At 38.0% G+C, this 20,869-nt stretch overlaps 1 protein-coding gene across 1 annotated transcript in view; it reads right to left on the bottom strand.

Moving 5' to 3' along the window:
• ttll1 (tubulin tyrosine ligase-like family, member 1) overlaps window positions 1-20,869 on the bottom strand; it is a 298,921-nt gene that overhangs the window by 195,011 nt on the left and 83,041 nt on the right. The gene's annotated exons all lie outside the window — the stretch shown is intronic.

Below are 20,869 nucleotides of genomic sequence, written 5' to 3'. Positions count from 1 at the left end.
AATAATAATCCTTCAGATTTGGAAGGGCTAAACCGCCATGATCTTTATCGATCTGAAGTGCCCTAAATTTTATCCTTGGTCTTGCCCCTGACCAAATAAATCGTGATATTAGCCGGTCCCAAGCGTTAAAATGCGAGTCAGCAATCCTGATGGGCAAAGACATGAAAAGATACAGAAATCTGGGAAGCAGATTTATTTTCACTATTTCCATTCTAGCATTGAAGTCTAATTTCAGCATTGCCCAGCACTTCATATCCTTCTGTATAGAATCAATAAGTTTCTCAAAATTCAAACTGAACAAATCATCTAGATCTTGGGAGATAAATACACCTAGATACTTTAACTTTTTAGCTTCCCATTTAAGTTTATAATTATGTTGTATGGATTTATTTGGGGCGTAATTAATGGTCAGAACTTGTGTTTTAGTAATGTTTAAGTGATAGCCAGACAACTGCCCAAACTCTGTCAGAGATCTCATAAGTTTAGGGAGGCTTACATCTGGATTTTGGAGATACAGTATTGTTCAAAATAATAGCAGTACAATGTGACTAACCAGAATAATCAAGGTTTTTCGTATATTTTTTTATTGCTACGTGGCAAACAAGTTACCAGTAGGTTCAGTAGATTCTCAGAAAACAAATGAGACCCAGCATTCATGATATGCACGCTCTTAAGGCTGTGCAATTGGGCAATTAGTTGAATTAGTTGAAAGGGGTGTGTTCAAAAAAATAGCAGTGTGGCATTCAATCACTGAGGTCATCAATTTTGTGAAGAAACAGGTGTGAATCAGGTGGCCCCTATTTAAGGATGAAGCCAACACTTGTTGAACATGCATTTGAAAGCTGAGGAAAATGGGTCGTTCAAGACATTGTTCAGAAGAACAGCGTACTTTGATTAAAAAGTTGATTAGAGAGGGGAAAACCTATAAAGAGGTGCAAAAAATTATAGGCTGATCAGCTAAAATGATCCCCAATGCCTTAAAATGGAGAGCAAAACCAGAGAGACGTGGAAGAAAACGGAAGACAACCATCAAAATAGATAGAAGAATAACCAGAATGGCAAAGGCTCAGCCAATGATCACCTCCAGGATGATCAAAGACAGTCTGGAGTTACCTGTAAGTACTGTGACAGTTAGCAGACGTCTGTGTGAAGCTAATCTATTTTCAAGAATCCCCCGCAAAGTCCCTCTGTTAAAAAAAAGGCATGTGCAGAAGAGGTTACAATTTGCCAAAGAACACATCAACTGGCCTAAAGAGAAATGGAGGAACATTTTGTGGACTGATCCGAGTAAAATTGTTCTTTTTGGGTCCAAGGGCCACAGGCAGTTTGTGAGACGACCCCCAAACTCTGAATTCAAGCCACAGTACACAGTGAAGACAGTGAAGCATGGAGGTGCAAGCATCATGATATGGGCATGTTTCTCCTACTATGGTGTTGGGCCTATTTATCGCATACCAGGGATCATGGATCAGTTTGCATATGTTAAAATACTTGAAGAGGTCATGTTGCCCTATGCTGAAGAGGACATGCCCTTGAAATGGTTGTTTCAACAAGACAATGACCCAAAACACACTAGTAAACGGGCAAAGTCTTGGTTCCAAACCAACAAAATTAATGTTATGGAGTGGCCAGCCCAATCTCCAGACCTTAATCCAATTGAGAACTTGTGGGGTGATATCAAAAATGCTGTTTCTGAAGCAAAACCAAGAAATGTGAATGAATTGTGGAATGTTGTTAAAGAATCATGGAGTGGAATAACAGCTGAGAGGTGCCACAAGTTGGTTGACTCCATGCCACACAGATGTCAAGCAGTTTTAAAAAACTGTGGTCATACAACTAAATATTAGTTTAGTGATTCACAGGATTGCTAAATCCCAGAAAAAAAAAATGTTTGTACAAAATAGTTTTGAGTTTGTACAGTCAAAGGTAGACACTGCTATTTTTTTGAACACACCCCTTTCAACTAATTGCCCAATTGCACAGCCTTAAGAGCGTGCATATCATGAATGCTGGGTCTTGTTTGTTTTCTGACAATCTACTGAACCTACTGGTAACTTGTTTGCCACGTAGCAATACAAAATATACTAAAAACCTTGATTATTCTGGTTAGTCACATTGTACTGCTATTATTTTGAACAATACTGTACGTGAAACATAGCTCGAGGCGCACACCGTTGAACGTGTATAGGTGGCGCTGTCGAGCCATTATGCCACACCCACTTCTGAAACCCATATCAGATGTAAATTTTCCTAAATTCTTTTAAAGTTAAGACTTGACCATTGTACAAAAAATGCTGACTGGGTCACGAGGTCAGAAAAGAAGAAGAAAAAACAGGTCATGAAGAACTGACAAAAAGAATTGCAAAGATAATTAGGAATTAATGTGAAGATTAATTTTTAGTCAATTCTGCAAGACAGACTTTCAGTAAAGGAGGTGGAATAAAAATGAGCTCCTAAATCTTAATCCTGGATTCTGGAAGATATATTCCTCCAAGCATCGGACAAGGGGAGGTGGTGCTGGTCCTTCACGAGTCACTCTAATCTGTTCATAAAACCTATATATAAAGTCTTAGTATATAGTATTTCACAATACTTCATGGTATTCTAATCAAATCATTTTTTGGAATCTTAGATCTCTCAGAACCTGACACATTGTAATTCTGAGACTCCAGGAAAGGGACAGTTCTGTCAAATGTTGGCGCTGGAGACTAAATGCTCCCTGATAGTTTCACACCTAATTCACTTAACACACACACACACACACACACACACACACACACACATTACCCACAGTGACAGAGGGACAGAGTGACATCAGATGTATGATAGTTTTTTAATTTTCTATCATCCATATAGTGTTGTATAGTCATAAAACTATGCATATTTCCTCAGAATGACTTGTCTTCTATGTGTACATTTTTTTTTAAGTGTTTAGAAGCTGCACTTAAAAAAAGAAAAGACATTTACTGGTTACTTTTTTACTGCTATTTCAAAAAATCACCACGACAAAACCATTCAAGCTATTCAAAATTCATTCGCACCTGTACTGTAAGATAAATTATTTAAACAGTGGTAAAAGAGGATGTGGTGCTGATCCTTCAAGAGTCACTCAAAACGTATCTGTCCATAAAGCCTATAAAGAATTATTCTTAATATACGGTCCACAATACTTCAGCTTGTTATTCTAATTAAGTGAGGGTCATTTTATCAGTAAAATACATAAAATACATATTATTTTTCTTTGAAAGATTTCTATAAATGATTTAAATCATACTTGTTTCTACAATAATTATTTAAAAGTAATCCTATATCTCCATCTGGTGGCCATTATTGGTACTAAGAATTGCAAGCTTGATTTATATGTTATGATAGTTTTAATTTTATGCTGGCTCTTGAAAATGATAAAGCTATGAAACTTACTGTGCTTCCTTCAAATGATGACTTCTACGTATATAAAAAATTCTGAAGAGTTGGAATGAAAAATTTTAAAGATATAGTAAAATAACTATTGTATTTTTTTATGTTACTTTAATAAACCGCTATGGCCACACCATTTAAGGTATCCTAAACCCATTCGAAATTTAACATCTTCAGTATATGGCTTCATGTTAAAACAGTTTGGTGTGAACTACTTGTGTCTTCTTGGAGGAGAATGAATTCATTTACAGGCTGGGTTTATCATAAATCCACAATAACATTTCTGAGTTCTGAATCAATCTGTGTTGTTGTTTTTTTTTTTTTTTTTTTTCATTGGAAGATAACTGACCCTTTACTCTCCTTTTTAATAAATGTGCTTATAAACCAAGAACAATCTATTTATAGCTGTATTTATAAACTGCTTACTACTGACTATTAATATTGGGACAAGGCTTTATAAAGCATGAACTGACTATTTACTAATGAGTGCAGTTATTATAAAGTGTTATCAATGCATTTGCTAATCTTAACAAATTAGACATTATTTTACAGTGTTATCAAATCCCTTAAATGATTTGTGTTTTGTAATGATTTTATTGACCTACAAGCATTTGTGAAAGTTCTGCTTGCATTACAGCTTAGTCTTGATCTGTGAGCTGAACAGATTTACTGTTACATCCATGAGATTATGTAAATTCAAATAAATATCATGTCACAGGATGTCAGAGGTCAGTATCAAATTAATTTGAAATTATTATTTGCAGCACAAATAAGGTTTTTTAGGATTTTTAAAAATCCCTAAAATTGTCATGAAATTATACAAAATGTATAAAAAATACAACAGTTATTCTTTTCCAATGTTTTTTATTTATTTAAAAAACTTTTTTTTTGGATTTACATTTAAAAAAATTAGCCTACTGCAATCATTCTAAACAGCTTGAATAAAACCTGTTAATATTTATTATAGACCACTGTAACTGTATAATCTAACAAACAAGTTTATTATGAAAATAAAAGTGTGAACACCAGATAAATTGGACGATAAAGAAATTGCTAACAATGGTATAATAGAGCATGTTTTAGGTTTTTAGGCGTTTAGATGCAGAAATGGACAAATAAAATGTAAAATATAATGTAATTGATTTAATTAAATATAGATTAAGTCTTGTTAGAGCAAAATAATAAATAAATACGTACACACATTAAAAAAGCAGCCAAGATGAATGAGTTTAATTTTTTATATAGATTAAAATTGAAGACAGAAGCAGCTGGTATATGCGGTCACTTAATATTAAAATCCAGTAGATCCACTTCAGATTTATTTCTCAACAGTTTATGTTCACGTGGCTGTTTTCTTTTATATTAGCCAGGCTATTATGTATTTTGAAATAATCTTGTCCGTGATGTGTTCGTTCTTACGACGAAAGGCAGAAACCTGCAGCTGGAGAGATATATGTTATTCTGCCAGTCGCGCTTTCAAATAGTCTTGCACACTTAAACGGGTCACAAACACCTGCATTTAGCTCGTGTTGTGTTATAATGGATGTATTGTGTGCATTTATGGCAATAATTTATTTTAAAAAGCTCTTAAACAAGAATAAATTCGTTTGTTTTGAACTTGTGACACTGTGCGCGCTGATCAGAGGCAGTGATTTCAGATAGGCAGCCGCAAATATTTCATTTTCACACAAACAGTTCAAAAACATCTTAATTTAGCTCTTGGTGTGTTCTAATTAGTGTATTGTGTGATATCGCTGCAATACTTTATTTTTAATAGCTATAAAACAAGAATAAACTCGTTTTTTCTGAGCTCATCATTCCACACGCTGGTGCTCAGAGCGGTGATTCATCTCTCGTGTTTCTCACGTATCACTGACCACACATCAAATATTAATGAGCCCTGACCCGGTAATAATCATATATGTTGGTTTAGCTTGTCAGTGTGAATTAAATCCAAGTATTTATTTGTATTTTAACCGATTTAAAAGTGAAACCAAAAGAGAGTCTCCTCCCTTTTTAAGTCCGGTAACTGCACCTGTAGGGGCGCATTTTTTCTCAGACAATGGAAGTCTAAGCACACACACTCAAACAGATGGAGAGAGTGAGATGAAATGTCTGACAGTTTTTTAATTTTCTGTTATCCATACGGTGTTGTAAAATCATAAAACTATGCATATTTACTCAGAATAACTTTTTTTTCTGTATGAAAAAAGGTTTTGAAGTGTTTGGAATTTAAAAATGCAGGAAAATTAATAATTCCATTTTTACTGTCATTTAAAAAAATCACCACGACAAAACCATCCAAGCTATCCAAAACCCATTCACAATTTAAGTTCCTCAATGCTTTTTCAACATGTAGACAAAGTTTGGTGTGTATAGTGTTACTCTCCTCTGAACAGTATGCATTAATTCACAGCTAAATGTAAAAAACAATCCACATTCAAATCAAAATAGCCGACTTCCTGTTGGTCGTAGCTGATGACTGTGAATTAGAAAGTTGTCCGTCTTGATAAGAACAATTTATGTACCAAGTTTGGTGTCTGTAGCTAAAACTAACCCCCCCACTTTTGACAAAAGGTGGCGCTATAGAGTGCCTCCTTCACGCCCTTTTAAAAGCTTTTGCCATTGTCTAGCTATCACTAATACTGATATGTGTTTTGAGTTTTATGTAAATCTGAGCTTGCTGTCTGCCTCAAACTCAACATAAGAGAACATTCAAGTTTGACACATTGCCATGGCAACACTATATCAGATATCAATATCCCCACAACAGATTTTCATCGGCCGTGTTTTGTCATTATTCTGATGAAGTTTGAAGCAAATCGAGTAAAAATAAGATGCTGAATTCAAAGCATTTGGAAAATGACACACTTCCTGCTGCCAGTTGGTGGCGCTATAATGTTGACTCTTAATAGTCACATATATACGATCGGTATCATACACGGGCAAACTGTTCGAGATATCAAAAATCCCCTCGCAATTTTTCATCCCCAATGTCTTGAGATCATGTTCACTGAGTTTCTTGGCGAACGGGATGAAAACCTCAGAGGAGTATTTCAAATTCCAGAGCATGCTTTTTTTAAACAGCCCTGAATAGCTGACTTCCTGTTGGGCGGAGCCTATGACATAAAGTGTGAAAGTTGTTCGGCTCAATGAGATCTATAAGTGTACCGAGTTTCATATAAATACATGCAAGTGTGTGTGAGCTATGGTTCAAGATTTCTGACTGTGTTCCAGGGGGCGCTGTAGAGCCCCTGTGCCACGCCCGGGTCCCAGCCTCTGCAGCGTCCTGATGGCCGCAGATTCCAATGTGTGTGCCAATTTTCAAGAGTTTTTGAGCATGTTAAGGCCCCCAAAAACGCCCGAAAGGTTTAAAAAAAAATAAAAAATATAATAATAATAATAATAATAAATATAGCTGCAAGCAGCGATGTCGGGCTCAAGCCATCAGTACAACGCCACCCCGGTGGCATCGGGAAAACTGTGCCCAGCGGGCATAAGCATTTACAGTAACCCTCTGACAATCAAGTTTTAAGGGATGCGGCAGTTAAAGGGTTAATCCGAGCAATCTAGACTTTGAAATCACAGACACAGAACAATATATATAACTTTAGTAACACTTTATTTTTATATTTATAAAAGATGTATAAGGTGTGCATTATAGCTGACACCTATATGAACACATTACAATTGTTTTGTGACTGCAAGTCTTTCTTCTCAAATGCTATTGAGCTTCAAATTTGCATTTGAGCCCATGTGAAAAAGTAGCATAATTTACATATGACTTACAGTTTGTTGTAATAAATATCAAACATTCAAATTAATAGTGCATTATAGCTGTCACCTAGATGAACAATTGCCGTTGTTTTTATGACTGTAAGTCATTCTCTTCAAATGCTACTGACGTTAGAAAAGTGTATAACAATATCAAATGTAACTTTAGAGACCAGCCCTAAATTTGAGACTCTCGAATGTCCAATGTCAAGACAACTTTATGCCTTTTTTTTTTTCTTCTTTAGTTTTCTTTTCTCTGTGCCGGATTGCTGATGTCCTATACCCAGGCATAGATGTCCATCCATCAATTATGAACATTCAGCCGCAAACATGAGGTGTGAGCGGTCGCGAGCACAGATGGGAGAATGGCGCATGTTTGTTTTTTGTTTTGTTTTTTTTGTTTTTTTGAGCAACTGGGATGGTGCCCCGTCTGGGAGTTGGTGCCCTACGAAGACTGCATACTCTGCATATAGGGAGCGGCAGTACTATCTGGAAGATATATTCCTCAAACCATCGTACAAGAGGAGGTGATGCTAATCCTTCAAGAATCGCTCAAAAGCTATTCAAGTGTACAGTTTCCTTTTATTGCATCTTGAAATAAATATTTCTGAATTCTGAATCAAACTGGGTTGTGTTTATTCATTTATTTTATAAGACAACTGAGACTTTAATCTATTTTGTAATATATGTGCTTTTAAACCAAGAACAATTTATTTATAGATGTATTACTGCTTAACAATGACTATTATTAAGGGAAAAGGCTTTAAAATCATGAACTATTTACTAATGCTTAGCTAATGAGTGCAGTTATTTTAAAGTGTTACCAATGCATTTACTAATGTTAACAAATTAGACATTATTTTACAGTGTTACCAAATCCTTAAATAATTTATTAGTGTTTTGTAATGATTTTAATGATCTATAAGCATTTGTGAAATAGTTTTGCTTGCATTGCAGCTTTATCTGTCAGTTGAAGAGTTTTACTGTTACATCCATGAGATTAATAAATGTCATGTCACGTCACAGGTTGTCATAGGTCAGTATCAAATGAGTTTGAAATTATTATTTGCAGCACAAATAAGGATTCTTAGGATGTTTTTAAATCCCTAAAACTGTCAGAAAAGGATAAGGCCTAAGAGATTTCTTAACCTGTAATGAAAGGAAAAAAACACCACCATTAGCAACAACAAAAACAATAACAATTTAAAATACAGATTTTTTTTTCCTGATTATTAAAGGGATGATTAGGTCTCTCTCTCTCTCTCTGCCAGACAGCCCCTCCCTACAATCCACACACACTGTCAGTCACCAAACATTCACAGTCACCAACCCCCTCACACTCCCCCTCCCTCTCCCCCTCGCTTTCCTCACACAGAAAGAGTGGCCAGAGTGAGATCATGTCAGTTGAGAAGTCTGACAGTTTTTTAATTTTCTGTTATCCATACAGTGTTGTAAAGTCGTGAAACTATGCATATTTCCTCAGAATGATTTGATCTTTGTATGAAAAAATGCTTTGAAGTGTTTGGAAGCTGCAATTTAAACATACAAGGCAATTAATGTTTCCCTTTTTACTGTTATTTCAAAAAATCACCACGACAAAACCGTTCAAGCTAACCAAAATCCGTTCGCAATTTAAGTTCCACAATGTTTTTTCTTCATGTAGACAAAGTTTGGTGTGTATAGTGTATGTCCCCTGTGAGGAGTATGCATTAATTCACAACTGTAAAATCTCAAAAATACACATCTAAATCAAAATAGCCGACTTCCTGTTGATCGTAGCTTATCACTGTGAATTAGAAAGTTGTCCGACTTGATTAGAACAATTTATGTACCAAGTTTGGTGTCTGTAGCTAAAACTAACCACCCCACTTTTGACAAAAGGTGGCGCTATAGAGTGCCTCCTTCACGCCCTTTTAAAAGCTTTTGCCATTGTCTAGCTATCAATAATACCGATATGTGTTTTGACTTTCATGTAAATCTGAGCTTGTTATCTGCCTCAAACTCACCATAACAGAATATTCAAGTTTGACACGTTGCCATGGCAACACTATATTAGATATCAATATCCCCACAACAGATTTTCATCGGCCGTGTTTTGTCATTATTCTGATGAAGTTTGCAGCAAATCGAGTAAAAATAAGATGCTGAATTCAAAGCATTTTGAAAATGACACACTTCCTGCTGCCAGTTGGTGGCGCTATAACGTTGACTCTTAATAGTCACATATATACGATCGGTATCATACAACGAACAAACCAATGAAGTTTGATCAAACTCAGGCAATGTATGTGGATGTTATTAGACATTTCCTGTTTCTCATTTCTCGCCATAATTTCCACGCCTCGCCATGGGCAAACCGTTCAAGATATCAAAAATCCCCTCGCAATTTTTCATCCCCAATGTCTTGAGATTATGTTCACCGAGTTTCGTGGCGAACGGGTTGAAAACCTCAGAGGAGTTTTTCAAATTCCAGAGCATGCTTTTTTTAAACAGCCCTGAATAGCTGACTTCCTGTTGGGCGGAGCCTATGACATAAAGTGTGAAAGTTGTTCGGCTCAATGAGATCTATAAGTGTACCGAGTTTCATATAAATACATGCAAGTGTGTGTGAGCTATGGTTCAAGATTTCTGAAGGTGTTCCAGGGGGCGCTGTAGAGTCCCTGTGCCACGCCCGGGTCCCAGCCTCTGCAGCGTCCTGATGGCCGCAGATTCCAATGTGTGTGCCAATTTTCAAGAGTTTTTGAGCATGTTAAGGCCCCTAAAAACCCCCGGAAGGTTTAATAAAAAAAAAAAATAATAATAATAAGAAGAATAATCCTTAGAAGAACAATAGGGCTCTTCGCCCCTTCGGGCTTGAGCCCTAATAAGAATAATCCTTAGGGGAACAATAGGGCTCTTCGCCCCTTCGGGTTTGAGCCCTAATAAGAAACGGAGCAATTCCAAGAGGGTCCTCACACCATCGGTGCTCGGGCCCTAATTAAAGCTGCAAGCAGCGATGAACGGGCCCTCGCACACGGGCTCACCACCAGCGAGTGGCTTTAGTAAAAAGGTGAACGGTGAGAAATATGCATTTAAAGTCATAAATATAAGTGGAATATATCAAAGTATATTCCATATATGTGCCAATCTTCCTGTTGCCAGCAGGTGGCGCTATCATTATAATGGAATATTGGCCTTCAGATATGTTCAGGCCAGGACTCTTATCAAACATTTGAAGTTTGGGGAAGATTGAATATTTTATGCCGGAGTTACAACAACTTCTCTTGCTGTGGGGAGACATCAAATTTTGTCATGGCACCATGGACATAACATTTAACAAAAACTCAAGATGTCCACAATTTAACGTTGCACAGGCCTTTATATTAGACTGATCACAAAAATTACATTAATGTCAAAAAAATTCTAGGAGTAGTTTGTTGCAGCGTAATATATGTCACTTCCTGTTGCCAGCAGGTGGCGCTATGAGTATAACTGAATATGGGCTTGTAGATCTGTTAAGGGATGAAGTCTTAATTAACATGTGAAGTTTGGCGCAGATTGGACATTGTATGTCTGAGTTACAGCAACTTCCTTTTTCATGGCAATATATCAAAATTTGTCAGGCCGCCATGGACACGCCCTTTAACGAAACCTCAAGATCTTCGCAATTTAACAATGCAAAGGCCTTTAGATTACACTGACTAAGTTTGGTGATGATCTGAATAAATCTCTAGGAGGAGTTAGTTAAAGTACAACCCCTGAAAATGGCAAAAACAACACCAATTTTGCAGAGAAAATTCTAAATAACCGACTTCCTGTTGGGATTCGGATTTCGTACCAGGAGACTTTTTTGTAGGTATTGGTGTGTTACATGTGTGTACCGATTTTTGTACATGTACGTGAAACATAGCTCGAGGCGCACTCCGTTGAAAGTGCATATGCACTCTGTTGAAAGTGTATAGGTGGCGCTATCGAGCCATTTTGCCACACCCAATGGAATATTTGCCTTCATATCTGTTCAGGCCAGGACCCTTATCACACACGTGAAGTTTGGGGAAGATCGGACATTTTATGCCTGAGTAATACCATCTTTTATTCCCAATGGCGAGACATCGAACTTCGTCACGGCGCCATGGACACGCCTTTTAACAAAAACTCAAAATCTTCACAACTAAACATCACACAGGTCTTTAGATTAGACTGACCACAAAAAAGATATTGATGTCATAAAATTTCAAGGAGTTGTTTGTCACAGTGTAAAATATGTCACTTCCTGTTGCCAATAGGTGGCGCTATGACTATAACTGAATATTGGCATGTAGATCTGTTCAGGTCAAGAGTCTTATCAAACATGTGAAGTTTGGGGCAGATTGGACATTGTATGTCTGAGTTATAGCACCTTCATTTTTCATGGCGAATCATCGAAATTTTCCAGGCCGCCATGGACACGCCCTTTAACGAAACCTCAATTCCTTCGCAATTTGACATCGCAAAGGGATTTAGATTACACTGACCAAGTTTGGTGTTGATCTGAATAAATCTCTAGGAGGAGTTCGTTAAAATACAACGCATGGAAATGACAAAAATGACACAAAATTTGCTCATAAAATTAAAAATAACCGACTTCCTGTTGGGTTTAGAATTTTGGTCCAAGAGTCTTTTTTGTAGGTATTGGTGTGTTACATGTGTGTGCCAATTTTCATGAATGTACGTGAAACATAGCTCGAGGCGCACACCGTTGAACGTCTATAGGTGGCGCTGTCGAGCCATTTTGCCACACCCACTTCTGAAACCCATATCAGATGTAAATTTTCGCCAGTTCTGAGGTGTGTGCAAAGTTTCATGACTTTTTGAGTATGTTTAGGCCCTCAAAAATGCGATTCATTTTGGAGAAGTATAATAATAATTAAAGCTGCAAGCAGCGATGAACGGGCCCTCGCACCCGGGCTCACCGCCATCGTGTGGTTTTAGTAAAAAGGTGAACGTTGAGAAATATGCATTTAATGTCCTAAATATAAGTTGAATATATCAAAGTATATCCCATATATGTGCCAATCTTACCGTTGCCAGCAGGTGGCGCTATCATTATAATGGAATATTGACCTTCAGATGTGTTCAGGCCAGGATTCTTATCAAACATGTGAAGTTTGGGGAAGATTGAACATTTTATGCTTGAGTTACAACAACTTCTCTTGCTGTGGCAAGACATCAAATTTTGTCATGGCGCCATGGAAACACACTTTAACAAAAACTCAAGTTCTCAAAAAGTTAACATTGCACAGGCCTTTAGATTAGACTGACCACAAAATATATGTCAATCTCAAAAAAATTATAGGAGTAGTTTGTCGCAGCGTAAAACATGTCACTTCCTGTTGCCAATAGGTGGCGCTATGACTATAACTGAATGTGGGCATGTAGATCTGTTAAGGGCAGAAGTTTTATCTAACATGTGAAGTTTGGGGCAGATTGGACATTGTATGTCTGAGTTACAGCAACTTCCTTTTTCATGGCGAAACATCGAAATTTGTCAGGCCGCCATGGACACGCCCTTTAACAAAATCTAAAGATCTTCGCAATTTAACATCGCAAAGGGCTTAAGATTACACTGACCAGGTTTGGTGTTGATCTGAATAAATCTCTAGGAGGAGTTCTTTAAAGTACAACCCCTGAAAATGGCAAAAACAACGGCAATTTTGCAGAGAAAATTCTAAATAACTGACTTCCTGTTGGGATTCGGATTTCGTACCAAGAGACTTTTTCGTAGGTATTGGTGTGTTACATGTGTATACTGATTTTTGTACATGTATGTGAAACATAGCTCGAGGCGCACTCTGTTGAAAGTGTATAGGTGGCGCTATCGAGCCATTTTGCCACACCTGAAGGAATTTTGGCCTTCAGATGTGTTCAGGCCAGGACTCTTATCACACATGTGCAGTTTGGGGAAGATCGGACATTTTATGCCTGAGTTATAACATATTTTATTCCCATGGCGAGACATCGAACTTCGTGACGGCGCCATGGACACGCCTTTTAACGAAAACTCAAGATCTTCACAACTTAACATCGCACAGGCCTTTAGATTAGACTGACCACAAAAAATACATTGATGTCATAAAATTTCTAGGAGTAGTTCATCGCAGTGTAAAATATGTCACTTCCTGTTGCCAATAGGTGGCGCTATGACTATAACTGAATATGGGCATGTCAATCTGTTCAGGTCAGGAGTCTCATCAAACATGTGAAGTATTGGGCACATTGGACATTGTATGTCTGAGTTATAGCAACTTCATTTTTCATGGCGAATCAACGAAATTCGGCAGGCCGCCACGGACACGCCCATTAACGAAAACTCAAAATCTTCGCAATTTAACATCGCAAAGGCCTTTAAAATTAGGCATACCAAATTTGGTGTTGATCTGAATAAATCTCTAGGAGGAGTTCGTTAAAATACAACGCATGGAAATGACAAAAATGACACAAAATTTGCTCAGAAAATTAAAAATAACCGACTTCCTGTTGGGTTTAGAATTTTGGTCCAAGAGTCTTTTTTGTAGGTATTGGTGTGGTAAATGTGTGTGCCAATTTTCGTGCATGTACGTGAAACGTAGCTCGAGGCGCACACCGCTGAACGTGTATAGGTGGCGCTGTCGAGCCATTTTGCCACGCCCACTTCTGAAACCCAAATCAGACATAAATTTTCGCCAGTTCGGAGGTGTGTGCAAAGTTTCATGACTTTTTGAGCATGTTTAGGCCCTCAAAAATGCGATTCATTTCGGAGAAGCAGAATAATAATAATAAATATAGCTGCAAGCAGCGATGTCGGGCTCAAGCCATCAGTGCAATGCCACCCCCGGTGGCATCGGGAAAACTGTGCCCAGCGGGCATAAGCATTTACAGTAACCCTCTGACAATCAAGTTTTAAGGGATGCGGCAGTTAAAGGGTTAATCCGACCAATCTAGACTTTGAAATAACATACACCGAACAATATATATATAACTTTAGTAACACTTTATTTTTATATTTATAAAAAATGTATAAGGTGTGCATTGTAGCTGACACCTATATGAACACATTACAATTGTTTTGTGACTGCAAGTCTTTCTTCTCAAATGCTATTGAGCTTCAAATTTGCATTTGAGCCCATGTGAAAAAGTAGCATAATTTACATATGACTTACAGTTTGTTGTAATAAATATCAAACATTCAAATTAATTGTGCATTATAGCTGTCACCTAGATGAACAATTACAGTTGTTTTTATGACTGTAAGTCATTCTCTTCAAATGCTACTGACGTTAGAAAAGTGTATAACAATATCAAATGTAACTTTAGAGACCGGCCCTAAATTTGAGACTCTCAAATGTCCAATGTCAAGACAACTTTATGCCTGTTTTTTTTTCTTTAGTTTTCTTTTCTCTGTGCCGGATTGCTGATGTCCTATACCCAGGCATAGATGTCCATCCATCAATTACGAACATTCAGCCGCAAACATGAGGTGTGAGCGGTCGCGAGCACAGATGGGAGAATGGCGCATGTTTTTTTTTTTTTTTTAGCAACTGTGATGGTGCCCCCTCTGGGAGTTGGTGCCCTACGAAGACTGCATACTCTGCATATAGGGAGCGGCAGTACTATCTGGAAGATATATTCCTCAAACCATTGTACAAGAGAAGGTAATGCTAATCCTTCAAGAATCGCTCAAAAGCTATTCAAGTGTACAGTTTCCTTTTATTGCATCTTGAAATAAATATTTCTGAATTCTGAATCAAACTGGGTTGTGTTTATTCATTTATTTTATAAGACAACTGAGACTTTAATCTATTTTGTAATATATGTGCTTTTAAACCAAGAACAATTTATTTATAGATGTATTACTGCTTAATAATGACTATTATTAAGGGAAAAGGCTTTATAATCATGAACTATTTACTAATGCTTAGCTAATGAGTGCAGTTATTATAAAGTGTTACCAATGCATTTACTAATGTTAACAAATTAGACATTATTTTACAGTGTTACCAAATCCTTAATTTATTAGTGTTTTGTAATGATTTTAATGACCTATAAGCATTTGTGAAATAGTTTTGCTTGCATTGCAGCTTTATCTGTCAGTTGAAGAGTTTTACTGTTACATCCATGAGATTAATAAATGTCATGTCACGTCACAGGTTGTCATAGGTCAGTATCAAATGAGTTTGAAATTATTATTTGCAGCACAAATAAGGATTCTTAGGATGTTTTTAAATCCCTAAAACTGTCAGAAAAGGATAAGGCCTAAGAGATTTCTTAACCTGTAATGAAAGGAAAAAACACCACCATTAGCAACAACAAAAACAATAACAATTTAAAATACAGATTTTTTTTTTCCTGATTATTAAAGGGATGATTAGGTCTCTCTCTCTCTCTCTCTCTCTCTCTGCCAGACAGCCCCTCCCTACAATCCACACACACTGTCAGTCACCAAACATTCACAGTCACCAACCCCCTCACACTCCCCCTCCCTCTCCCCCTCCCTTTCCTCAGACAGACAGAGTGGCCAGAGTGAGATCATGTCAGTTGAGAAGTCTGACAGTTTTTTTAATTTTCTGTTATCCATACAGTGTTGTAAAGTCATGAAACTATGCATATTTCCTCAGAATGATTTGATCTTTGTATGAAAAAATGCTTTGGAGTGTTTGGAAGCTGCAATTTAAACATACAAGACAATTAATGTTTCCCTTTTTACTGTCATTTCAAAAAATCAACACGACAAAACCGTTCAAGCTAACCAAAATCCGTTCGCAATTTAAGTTCCTCAATGTTTTTTCTTCATGTTGACAAAGTTTGGTGTGTATAGTGTACTTCCCCTGTCAGGAGTATGCATTAATTCACAACTGTAAAATCTCAAAAATACACATTCAAATCCAAATAGCCGACTTCCTGTTGGTCGTAGCTGATGACTGTGAATTAGAAAGTTGTCCGTCTTGAAAAGAACAATTTATGTACCAAGTTTGGTGTCTGTAGCTAAAACTAACCCCCCCACTTTTGACAAAAGGTGGCGCTATAGAGTGCCTCCTTCACGCCCTTTTAAAAGCTTTTGCCATTGTCTAGCTATCACTAATACTGATATGTGTTTTGAGTTTCATGTAAATCTGAGCTTGTTGTCTGCCTCAAACTCACCATAACAGAACATTCAAGTTTGACACGTTGCCATGGCAACACTATATCAGATATCAATATCCCCACAACAGATTTACATCGGCCGTGTTTTGTAATTATTCTGATGAAGTTTTAAGTAAATCAAGTAAAAATAAGATGCTGAATTCAAAGCATTTGGAAAATGACACACTTCCTGCTTCCAGTTGGTGGCGCTATACCGTTGACTCTTAATAGTCACATATATGCGATCGGTATCATACAACGAACAAACCAATGAAGTTTGATCAAATTCAGGAAATGTATGTGGATGTTATTAGACATTTCCTGTTTCTCATTTCTTGCCATAATTGCCACGCCTCGCCACGGGCAAACCGTTCGAGATATCAAAAATCCCCTCGCAGTTTTTCATCCCCAATGTCTTGAGATCATGTTCACCGAGTTTGGTGGCAATCAAGTAAATAACCTATGACAAGTATATCAAATTCCAGAGCATGCTTTTTATAAACAGCCCTGGATAGCTGACTTCCTGTTGGGGCGGAGCCTATGACATAGAGTGTGAAAGTTGTTCAGCTCAAAGAGATCTATAAGTGTACTGCGTTTCATATAAATATATGCAAGTGTGTGTGAGCTATGGTTCAAGATTTCTGACTGTGTTCCAGGGGGCGCTGAAGAGCCCCTGTGCCACGCCCGGGTCCTAGTCTCTGTGGCGTCCTGATGGCCGCAGATTCCAATGTGTGTGCCAATTTTCAAGAGTTTTTGAGCATGTTAAGGCCCCCAAAAACCCCCGGAAGGTTTAATAAAAAATAAAAATAATAATAATAACAAGAATAATCCTTAGAAGAACAATAGGGCTCTTCGCCCCTTCGGGCTTGAGCCCTAATTAAAGCTGCAAGCAGCGATGAACGGGCCCTCGCACCCGGGCTCACCGCCATCGTGTGGCTTTAGTAAAAAGGTGAACGTTGAGAAATATGCATTTAATGTCCTAAATATAAGTGGAATATATCAAAGTATATCCCATATATGTGCCAATCTTACCGTTGCCAGCAGGTGGCGCTATCATTATAATGGAATATTGGCCTTCAGAGGTGTTCAGGCCAGGACTCTTATCAAACATGTGAAGTTTGGGGAAGATTGAACATTTTATGCTTGAGTTACAACAACTTCTCTTGCTGTGGCAAGACATCAAATTTTGTCATGGCGCCATGGAAACGCCCTTTAACAAAAACTCAAGATCTCCAAAAGTTAAAACTGCACAGGCCTTTAGATTAGACTGACCACAAAATATATGTTAATCTCAAAATAATTATAGGAGTAGTTAGTTGCAGCGTAAAACATGTCACTTCCTGTTGCCAATAGGTGGCGCTATGACTATAACTGAATGTGGGCATGCAGATCTGTTAAGGGCAGATGTTTTATCTAACATGTGAAGTTTGGGGCAGATTGGACATTGTATGTCTGAGTTACAGCAACTTCCTTTTTCATGGCGAAACATCGAAATTTGTCAAGCCGCCATGGACACACCCTTTAACGAAATCTAAAGATCTTCGCAATTTAACATCGCAAAGAGCTTAAGATTACACTGACCAGGTTTGATGTTGATCTGAATAAATTTTAGGAGGAGTTTGTTAAAGTACAACCCCTGAAAATGGCAAAAACAACGCCAATTTTGCAGAGAAAATTCTAAATAACCGACTTCCTGTTGGGATTCGGATTTCGTACCAAGAGACTTTTTTGTAGGTATTGCTGTGTTACATGTGTATACCGATTTTTGTACATGTACGTGAAACATAGCTCAAGGCGCACTCTGTTGAAAGTGTATAGGTGGCGCTATCGAGCCATTTTGCCACACTTGATGGAATTTTGGCCTTCAGATGTGTTCAGGCCAGGACTCTTATCACACATGTGCAGTTTGGGGAAGATCGGACATTTTATACCTGAGTTATAACATATTTTATTCCCATGGCGAGACATCGAACTTCGTGACGGCGCCATGGACACGCCTTTTAACGAAAACTCAAGATCTTCACAACTTAACATCGCACAGGCCTTTAGATTAGACTGACCACAAAAAATACATTGATGTCATAAAATTTCTAAGAGTAGTTCACCACAGTGTAAAATATGTCACTTCCTGTTGCCAGTAGGTGGCGCTATGACTATAAATGAATATGGGCATGTCAATCTGTTCAGGTCAGGAGTCTCATCAAACATGTGAAGTTTGGGGCAGATTGGTCATTGTATGTCTGAGTTATAGCAACTTCCTGTTTCATGGCGAATCATCGAAATTCGCCAGGCCGCCACGGACACGCCCATTAACGAAAACTCAAAAGCTTCGCAATTTAACATCGCAAAGGCCTTCAGATTAGGCATACCAAATTTGGTGTTGATCTGAATGAATCTCTAGGAGGAGTTCGTTAAAATACAACGCATGGAAATGACAAAAATGACACAAAATTTGCTCATAATATTAGTAATAACCGACTTCCTGTTGGGTTTCGGATTTTGCTCCAAGAGACTTTTTTGTAGGTATTGGAGAGTTACATGTGTATACCGATTTTCATACATGTACATGAAACGTAGCTCGAGGCGCACACCGTTGAACGTGTATAGGTGGTGCTGTTGAGCCATTTTGCCACACCCACTTCTGAAACCCATATCAGACGTAAATTTTCGCCAGTTCTGAGGTGTGTGCAAAGTTTCATGACTTTTCGAGCATGTTTAGGCCCTCAAAAATGCGATTCATTTTGGAGAAGAAGAATAATAATAATAATTAAAGCTGCAAGCAGCGATGAACGGGCCCTCGCACCCGGGCTCACCGGCAGTGAGTGGCTTTAGTTAATAGGTGAACGGTGAGAAATATGCGTTTAAACTCATAAATATAAGTAGAATATATCAATGTTTATTCCATATATGTGCCAATCTTCCTGTTGCCAGCAGGTGGCGCTATCATTATAATGGAATATTGGCCTTCAGATGTGTTCAGGGCAGGACTTTTATCGAACATGTGAGGTTTGGGAAGGATTGGACATTTTATGCCTCAGTTACAACAACATCCTATTTCATGTCAAAACATCGAAATTTATCAGGCCGCCATGGACACGCCCTTTAACGAAACCTCAAGATCTTCGCAATTTGAGATCGCAAAAGGCTTTAGATTACACTGACCAAGTGTGGTGTTGATCTGAATAAATCTCTAGGAGGAGTTTGTTAAAGTCCAACCCCTGAAAATGGCCAAAACAACACTAATTTTGCAGAGAAAATTCTAAATAACTGACTTCCTTTTGGGATTCGGATTTCGTACCAAGAGACTTTTTCGTAGATATTGGTGTGTTACATGTGTGTACCGATTTTTGTACATGTACGTGAAACATAGCTCGAGGCGCACTCCGTTTAAAGTGTATACGCACTCCGTTGAAAGTGTATAGGTGGCGCTATCGAGCCATTTTGCCACACTCTATGGAATATTGGCCTTAAGATCTGCTTAGGCCAGGACCCTTATCACACATGTGAAGTTTGGGCAAGATCGGACATTTTATGCCTGAGTTATAACATCTTTTATTCCCATGGCGAGACATTGAACTTCATCACGGCGCCATGGACACGCCTTTTAACAAAAACTCAAGATCTTCACAGCTAAACATCACACAGGTCTTTAGATTAGACTGACCATAAAAAAGACATTGATGTCATAACATTTCTAGGAGTAGTCTGTCACAGTGTAAAATATGTCACTTCCTGTTGCCAATAGGTGGCGCTATGACTATAACTGAATATGGGCATGTAGATCTGTTCAGGTCAAGAGTCTTATCCAACATGTGAAGTTTGGGGCAGATTGGACATTGTATGTCTGAGTTACAGCAACTTCCTTTTTCATGGCGAAACATCAAAATTTGTCAGGCCGCCATGGACACGCCCTTTAACGAAACCTCAAGTCCTTCGCAATTTAACATCGCAAATGGCTTTAGATTACACTGACCACGTTTGGTGTTGATCTGAATAAATCTCTAGGAGGAGTTCGTTAAAGTACAACCCCTGAAAATGGCAAAAACAACACCAATTTTGCAGGGAAAATTCAAAATAACCGACTTCCTGTTGGGATTCCGATTTCGTACCAAGAGACTTTTTTGTAGATATTGGTGAGTTACATGTGTGTACCAATTTTTGTACATGTACGTGAAACATAGCTCGAGGCACACTCCGTTGAAAGTGTATAGGTGGCGCTATCGAGCCATTCTGCCACACCCGGTGGAATTTTGGCCTTCATATCTGTTCAGGCCAGGACCCTTATCACACATGTGAAGTTTGGGCAAGATCCGACACTTTATGCCTGAGTTATAACATCTTTTATTCCCATGGCGAGACATCGAACTTCGTCACGGCGCCATGGACACGCCTTTTAACGAAAACTCAAGATCTTCACAACTGAACATCGCACAGGCCTTTAGATTAGATTGACCACAACAAATACATTGATGTCATAAAATTTCTAGAAATAGTCTATCACAGTGTAAAATATGTCACTTCCTGTTGCCAATAGGTGGCGCTATGACTAAAACTGAATATG

This window comes from Carassius gibelio, chromosome B4 (assembly GCF_023724105.1).
Source record: "Carassius gibelio isolate Cgi1373 ecotype wild population from Czech Republic chromosome B4, carGib1.2-hapl.c, whole genome shotgun sequence".
Classification (NCBI taxonomy): domain Eukaryota; kingdom Metazoa; phylum Chordata; class Actinopteri; order Cypriniformes; family Cyprinidae; genus Carassius; species Carassius gibelio.
Note: the sequence above shows the minus strand (reverse complement) of the source record. Positions and strands in the feature narration are given on the sequence as shown.